The 7,376-nt window shown below is 40.5% G+C and overlaps 1 pseudogene across 1 annotated transcript; it reads right to left on the bottom strand.

Annotated features, from left to right (window-relative positions):
• Nucleotides 1-220: 220 nt before the first annotated feature.
• LOC110294126 lies at nucleotides 221-5,675 on the bottom strand (annotated as a pseudogene). The gene is made up of 2 exons (XR_002377917.1): nucleotides 5,666-5,675; nucleotides 221-1,324 (listed from the first exon to the last, which is right to left on the bottom strand). The product of XR_002377917.1 is annotated as an anaphase-promoting complex subunit 5 pseudogene (transcript).
• Nucleotides 5,676-7,376: the final 1,701 nt, after the last annotated feature.

Below are 7,376 nucleotides of genomic sequence, written 5' to 3'. Positions count from 1 at the left end.
CACTTACATATACTCTCCTTTGACTTCTTCTTTCCCATTTGCATCCCCCTGATCCCCTTTAGGTGTTGTATTGCTTATTGATTTCATGCTGTCTATTGGTTTGTCATTTATTGCTTTTTTTTAAATTAAAAAAAATTTTTTTTGATCAGAACAGTTTATTGCTGAGATAGCATGTAATGATCTACTCCCTAAATACACAACATCAAGCAGGGCGTCCAGTCTAGAGATGGTTAATCAAGGGCACCCCATCGGCTGGCAGCTCCTGGTGCAGTTGCCGGAAGATCATGGCACAATGGTTCCTCTCCCGGGTCTTGCCAAGGGAGAGGAACCATTGTGCCATGGAATTAAGCAACATCCCTGATGCGCTCTCTACATTCGACGTTTGCAAAGTAGTTCTTGGCTTCACTGAGGTTATGAATGGCAGCTTTCAGAGCTTCTGCTTTCTTCACTGGGTCATAGGAAGCTGCTGAAGCCACTTGGCACTTGGACACTAAGAACATGGCACGACCTTTGTCCAGGATAGCCCCATCAGCTAGCCATGTGGAGAAGGGTTAAGGCCTATTCTGGGATTCTAAGGATGAGCTGGGCATAAGCCAAGTTGAGCACAGTTTCAGAGGCCAAGTACTGTAATTGGTATTCTTTGGAGAGGGCCAGAGCTTCCAGGAGCACAGGCATGGCAATGGTCGGGGAAGAAGAGCTCCAGTACAGCTCTGTCACTGACAGAAGGACACTAATGACCATTTCTGTGTTCTTTAACTTCTGACAGTACGTCATCAACTTCTGCAGAAGCTTGTGTGCCTCTGTCGTTTGCTTCTGAGCTTGCAGTATGACTGCTTTCCTGTATACACCTTCTATGCCATTAAGCGCTGTGATTCCTGTAACAAGTGAATCAGCCAAATGGAATTTGCCATCATTCAGTGCTCTGTCAAACTGTATTTTTTGATCACACAGCATCCATTTCTGGGCGTGCTGATTGTTGGGTGGAAATCGGTCTTTCAAGTGCTTTAATACTTCACCAGCAGCCATGAAACAGCTCTGTTCTGCATGGAGCTCTGCAAGATGGCAGAGAGCAGATGGCAGAGAGCGAAGGCAAAGGACTCAGTATTGTTCTGCTGCACACCCTCATTCAGCGACTCCAGGCTGTTCATGCTCAGCAACATCTGGGCTTGATGCAGTGCCATGGTGCTGAGGCCGTACAGCCTCCAGATGGCCGTTTTCTGTGCAATGCTGATATCAGTAAGTTACGACAAGCTGTGTTTCCAGTGCAGGAGGTCAGAGTCCTTTAGGGCATCCATCAGTCTGTTGGCCGTTTTCCCAGCAAAACCTCCGTGTTCAAGATGTTTTCAGCTCAACGCACAGCCTCCTGCATTATTTTGACCGCCTCATTTTCACTGGAGCTGAGGGCAAAAGTAATGGGGAAGAGGGTTATGGCAGGAGCCTGAGATATGCTGCTCTCTACCTGGCTGCCCTGCACTGCCTCTTTGGTCACTATCAATAGGCAAAGCTCGCCTTGCAGGAGGCAATTAGGATTGCCCAGGAGTCCAAGGATCACGTGTGTCTGCAGCACTGTTTGAGCTGGCTTTATGTGCTGGGGCAGAAGTGAGCCCATAGCTATGTTCTGTTGGAGCACTCTGTGAAGAAAGCAGTACATTTTGGGATATTTATTGCTTTTATTATGTTTAGGGATGTATCTTGTATCCTTCTACTCTGGAGGACTTTTAACAAGTAGTTGTGTAGGGATTTTCAGCATCCAATAAGATGATAATTTTATTTTATTTATTTATTTATTTATTTATTTATTTATTTATTTATTTATTTATTTTGGTGGATTGAGTTGACTGACTTTCCTATCGATCTACACCTGAATCCCTGAAATGAAGCCTACTTGAACATCCTGGATGGTGTCTTTGATGTGTTCTTGGATCCTGTGTGTGATATTTGAATGAGTCGTTTTCCATCAATGTTCATGATGGAACTTCTTCTCTGATTCCCTTTCCATGTTGTGTGTTTGTGTGATTTAGTTACCAGGTTGATTGTGGCCTCAGAGAAGGAGTTTGGCCATGATCATTCTGTTTCTATTTAGTTGAGTATTTAGAGGACTATTGGTATTAGGTCTTCATTAAAAGTCGTGGAGAATTCTGCACTAAAATCATGTGGCACTGGCTTTTTTTGAGGGGAGGGGTGGGTGAATGACTTTTGATGACATTTTCTTTTCTCTTAGGGAATATAGAATCCTTTCGTTACTTTAATTGATCTAGATTAAACTTTGGTAATTGGTATCTGTCTAGAATATCAACAATTTCATATTGATTTTTTCAGTATTTTAGAGTATAGGCTTTTGAAGCCAGACCTAATGTTTTTTGGAAGTTCCTCAGTGTTCATTGTTATGTCTCTCTTTTCATTTCTGATTTTTGTAATTTGGGCATTGTCTCTCTGCCTTTTCTTTCATTTGGGTAAGGGGTTGTCTGTCTTGTTGATTTTCTCAAAGAGCCAGCTCTTGGATTCGTTGAGTCTTTTAATTATCCTCTTTTTTTCTCATTGATTGATTTGATTTCTGTTTTATTTCCTGCCATCGAATCCTACCAAACTCTCAATGAGATGAGGCTTTGCCTCACCTTGGGAACTGAAGTGTGCAATAAACAAAGCTCTTGCTGTTCTCTGTGGTGGGTAATGCACATGACAGCCTCACTACAAACCCTGCATAGCCAGGTTTAAGGGTGTATTGAATTAGCCCACTCTGTCAGTGTTACCTGCATGGTGCCATGAGACATTAACCAAGGTCAGTATATACCTCCACTATATTTTTCACTTTGGTCTTTCCAGTCATATTGGAAAAAAATTATAATGGATTCATGAATGCACACAGAGAGAGAGAGAGAGAGAGAGACAGAGAGACAGAGATAGAGACAGAGACAGAGAGACAGAGACAAAGAGACTGAGAAAGCATTAGTGGGAGATATGTTTCTTCTACTATATTGTTCACTAAGAAGGAACTCATGTTTCTAGGTTTGGAACCAAGGATGAATACCAGTTGATGCATCTCATCAAATGATCATCTCAACCAAAACATTTCATGAGCTCTTCATCGGTATTTATGTTCTATGTGATATGTGTATGTGTGTGTGTCATTTATTGACAATGTGCACATTCTTTGCAACCTTAGAATAATGTGTAAATTAACAAAAAGACAGTACAAATGGAATCCCTGGAGGAAGCTGGGGGCTGGGTAGCCTGCAGGTTAGAGTGACTTGATAGCCCCTCTGGAGATCTTCCTTTCATTGTAGGTTACACCTCAAATGCAATAGTGCTCGTTATTTTATTTTTCTTCTGCTATAGCCCCGAAACTAGGGATGAACCTACTACATTGTGAAGGCTGGCAAATACTCTACCACTGAATTACATCCTAGGGCTGGAACCCAATTCATCTTCTACAACAATTATAGGGCAGGCTGGATGAAGACATTCAACCAACAATGTGGTCATCTCATGACTGGTTCATGAGAATGGCTTACAAAATGCTTTCAAGACTGAGAATTTTTAGCTATCTGGGAGAGAAAATAAGGAGACTCAGTCTACACTGTACATTAAGGACTGTTTAGTCTGTTAAAGGCTGGCATGGATTATTGACTCATGTCACATGTGAAAGTAAAAAAAAAATCCAGGTTAATGTATGCATCGTTAGGATTTACCAAACACACCACCATACATGAGTAGACTTAGAAAAATCCAGGCACCTCCAGGTTCTAAGGTATTCTAGGAGTCCCACAAATACAATATTAACATGCTAGTGTAGTCTAAATTTTGTCTCACTAGTCTCACCTCATTTCTAGTGTACTGTTGTGTGGGGCATTGGGCTATGCACAGACAGGCTGGTCTCCAGTTGAGCTGTGGTCTGAACCCCAGAAGGGTGATAATTCACCTACATGACATGGTAGGCATGCTCCTGGAACTCTGGCTCCTGAGGAAGTTACTGCTCCCCACAGCCCCAACAAGAGAAGCATGGTTAGCAGTCAAGTAGGCAATGTCCCAAGCTTCTGACCTTCAGGCTAAACTCCTCCCCAGTTACCTAGCAACAGAAAAGATAGCAGCGGCTGTTTGGCCCCTCCTTGCTCTCTCCTCTCTCACTCCTCTCTCCTCTCTTTGTCTTCTCTCCTCTCTCTTCTCACTTTCTCTCTCTCCCTCTTATTCTCTAGATTTTCTTCTCTCTCTATCCTTTCCTCCTTCTTGCCTCTTGGCCATGGTTGGTCTCTCTCTTTTCTACCTTCTCTCTTTCCCCCTGCCTTTCTATAATAAAGCTTTAAAACCATAGACAGTCTCTGCTCCTCAAGGCCACTGCACAGACTCTCGCCTATGTGCTAACCTCTCTCCCTCAGCCCTCTCTCCTATATCTCCAGGCTACAGGGTGTAACCCCAGGGCCCCTTTTGGTCTTGGGGGCTGCCCCTTGTTCACCCCCCATCGAGTGGGATCAGAGGCTTAGATGCCTACCCGGGAGCATCTAAGTGGAAAGCATCTGGGAGCCCTCCAGAGTCTGCCTGCCCAGAGCATACGTGGAACTCTGGCCAGGTGTGGTCTATCCTCTCTTCCCCCTCCTTCCCCCGACCCCTTTTTAGTTCCCACAATAATTTACTCTATAAGTATAGCATTTTACATATTTTAACTGTTTAAAGAGTTAACCTTAAAGCACCATTTTCATGACACTGTTGTATGTGACAAAGTATCACTTGGATCCAGGTTTAGTCAGCAGTGAAAATGCAGAGCTGTGAGGATACTATGTTAACTGTAATATAACAGACTACAAAGTAAGGTTAGGAACTTATAGTTCTATTTAGAGGATATTGGGGGGATCACAGAAGGTTAAAAATATATGAATGGATGAGAGTTTCAAGATGAGAAAAATTTTCATAAGATTGCTTTGGTATAGAATGTCATTATTGGTGAGCATTTTGTCTAGTATGCCTTCAGCAAAATATGATATTCCTTTATGTGTAAACTATTCACCATAAAGAGCTGGCAAATTAGATAAGAAAACTCATTCCCAGCATACATTTAATGGTAATAAGAGATGCATTGTGTATGCCATGAATTCTACCAGTTTTTGATATTTTCCCCTCTATAAGAAAACTATTTTGTCTCATTTATAATCTGCTGAATTAGTCTTGAGGAATGTCAGTTTACTTAGGTCCTCAAATATGTCAAAGTTGTTGCTTGTCAAAGAACAGATTTTTTCAAATGAGTAGCATCATACAAGAAAAACATATAGTAATATGACATATCAGTACAGATATTACTAAACTGACTTAGTTTTACCTAGTTAATCTGGGACAGGTGGCAACATTTGAAGTAAAAACTAGATTTAATCCATCTAATATAGCAAACACCATAGCTCAGCAAGATGGTTTACTGTTAGATATTCTTTGTTAAGCTTCACAATAGGTGCTGAAGCCTAGTGTGTAAGAATACAGACATCTCTATTGTTTCCTTTTACAGACAACTCAAGGCATCATACGTGTGTGTGTGTGTGTGTGTGTGTGTGTGTGTGTGTGTGTGTGNNNAGAGAGAGAGAGAGAGAGAGAGAAAGAAAGAGAAAGAGAGAGAGAGAGAGAGAGCATGTGTTCATATGGCAAGACAACTCTATGGAGGTCAGAGAATAACCCTTGTTCTTACCTTCCATCATGTAGGCTCAGAAAACAAACTTATATTGTGGGGAATGGAAGCAAGAATTTTACCAACTTAGACACCTTCCAAGACATGGTGCTTGCTTTGAATAATAGTAGGTAAACGTTATAAAATTAAATCAAAAGTTATTATAAGTTTGACTTCTATAACTTTTATATTTAAAATAATTTACAATCTTCATAAATTTTAGGTCCTATAAATACACAAGTCACCCAAAAGACTTTCATTCTAGTCATGACTCTGATGTGGTTCTGGGCTTTATATCCATAAATCTGATGAGGTGAAAGGCACTTCATTGATATAGGGTGTAAAGCATCATAACTTGAGACCATTATGCTTAAAGTCTTCTAATTTGGCCTTGATTACAAAAAAAAACCCTCTGATCTTATTGTCCCACATAAGACATCCTACTTAGATGTCACTTGCTGCTAAGCAAAGAACATAAAAGTTTTAAGTTGATTGCCAAGGCAAATAACAAAGTAAATATACAAAAAGTCATATCTTCACATTTCGATGCTATGAGTTCCACTTATTCATGTAGTAAAGTTAGACACATACACTCATATACACACAAAGACACACAGACATACATACAAACACACACAGATATAGCCATAGAGATACACACAAACACACAGACACACACAGAGACATATACACCCAGACATACACACAGATACACATACACGGACACACACTCAGACATACACAGTATACACACACACATACACACAAGAACACACAGACATACATAATATACCTAGGTGTACACACACAAACATGCACAGAGTCATGAAGACACATACAGACACATATGCACACACATAAACATGCACATACACAACCATACATACAGACCTGTATAGACACATACACATATACAGACACACACCCATAAAAGAATGTATGTACATAGACACACACAAGCACAGAGATACACACACACAGACACACACATGCCCATAAATGCACATACCACACACACACAGACATACACACAGACACATAAATGACAGATTGCTCGAATTGCTAGCTGTGCAATGTTTGTTGGTCTCAAGTCTTTATCTTCAGTTCATTGAGAGAGGCATGGCAGAGAACTTCTCCTGGAATTCCAGGTGGGTCTGATCACTCTTGCTGACTCATGGCAATTTGGTAGATGCCAAGCTGTTTCTACTGGATTGTGCCACCACTGCTGATTCATGTTTGGTGACATTTTTTGAACTGGACTGTTGGTATCCTGATACTATCAAACTAGACTGCTAATATCCTGACAATAAAGACTGGAATCAACCAAAGAACTACTTCTAAACAGGTCTACATACCCATTGTCCTTCTCTCCCCTACCTTTGGATGGTGGGCTAAAAGGGGCATCAAATCATTTAAAAACCTTTATTAAAGTAGGATTTTTAAAAATTCTAAGCTTACACTTTTGTTCTTCTCCCTGAGTCAGTAACTAGTTTTAGATGATATGCATGATGAATCTAAACAGAAGTCAAAATTGATAAAATGATATCTTTAAGCATATCAACAGCTTCTGTGGCATCTACTTGTTTCGTAGTTTATTAAATATTTTCCCCACAAACAACGAAAGTATTATTTTAATCATGTTATTTCTCCAGACTCTTGTTCGGGATGTTGAAAGTATATGTAAATTTTAGTTTTTAACCCAAATTCTTTATAGGCAAAACACAATTCTGAA

This window comes from Mus caroli, chromosome 5 (assembly GCF_900094665.2).
Source record: "Mus caroli chromosome 5, CAROLI_EIJ_v1.1, whole genome shotgun sequence".
Lineage (NCBI taxonomy): Eukaryota > Metazoa > Chordata > Mammalia > Rodentia > Muridae > Mus > Mus caroli.
This window is presented reverse-complemented; position numbering and strand designations above follow the sequence as displayed.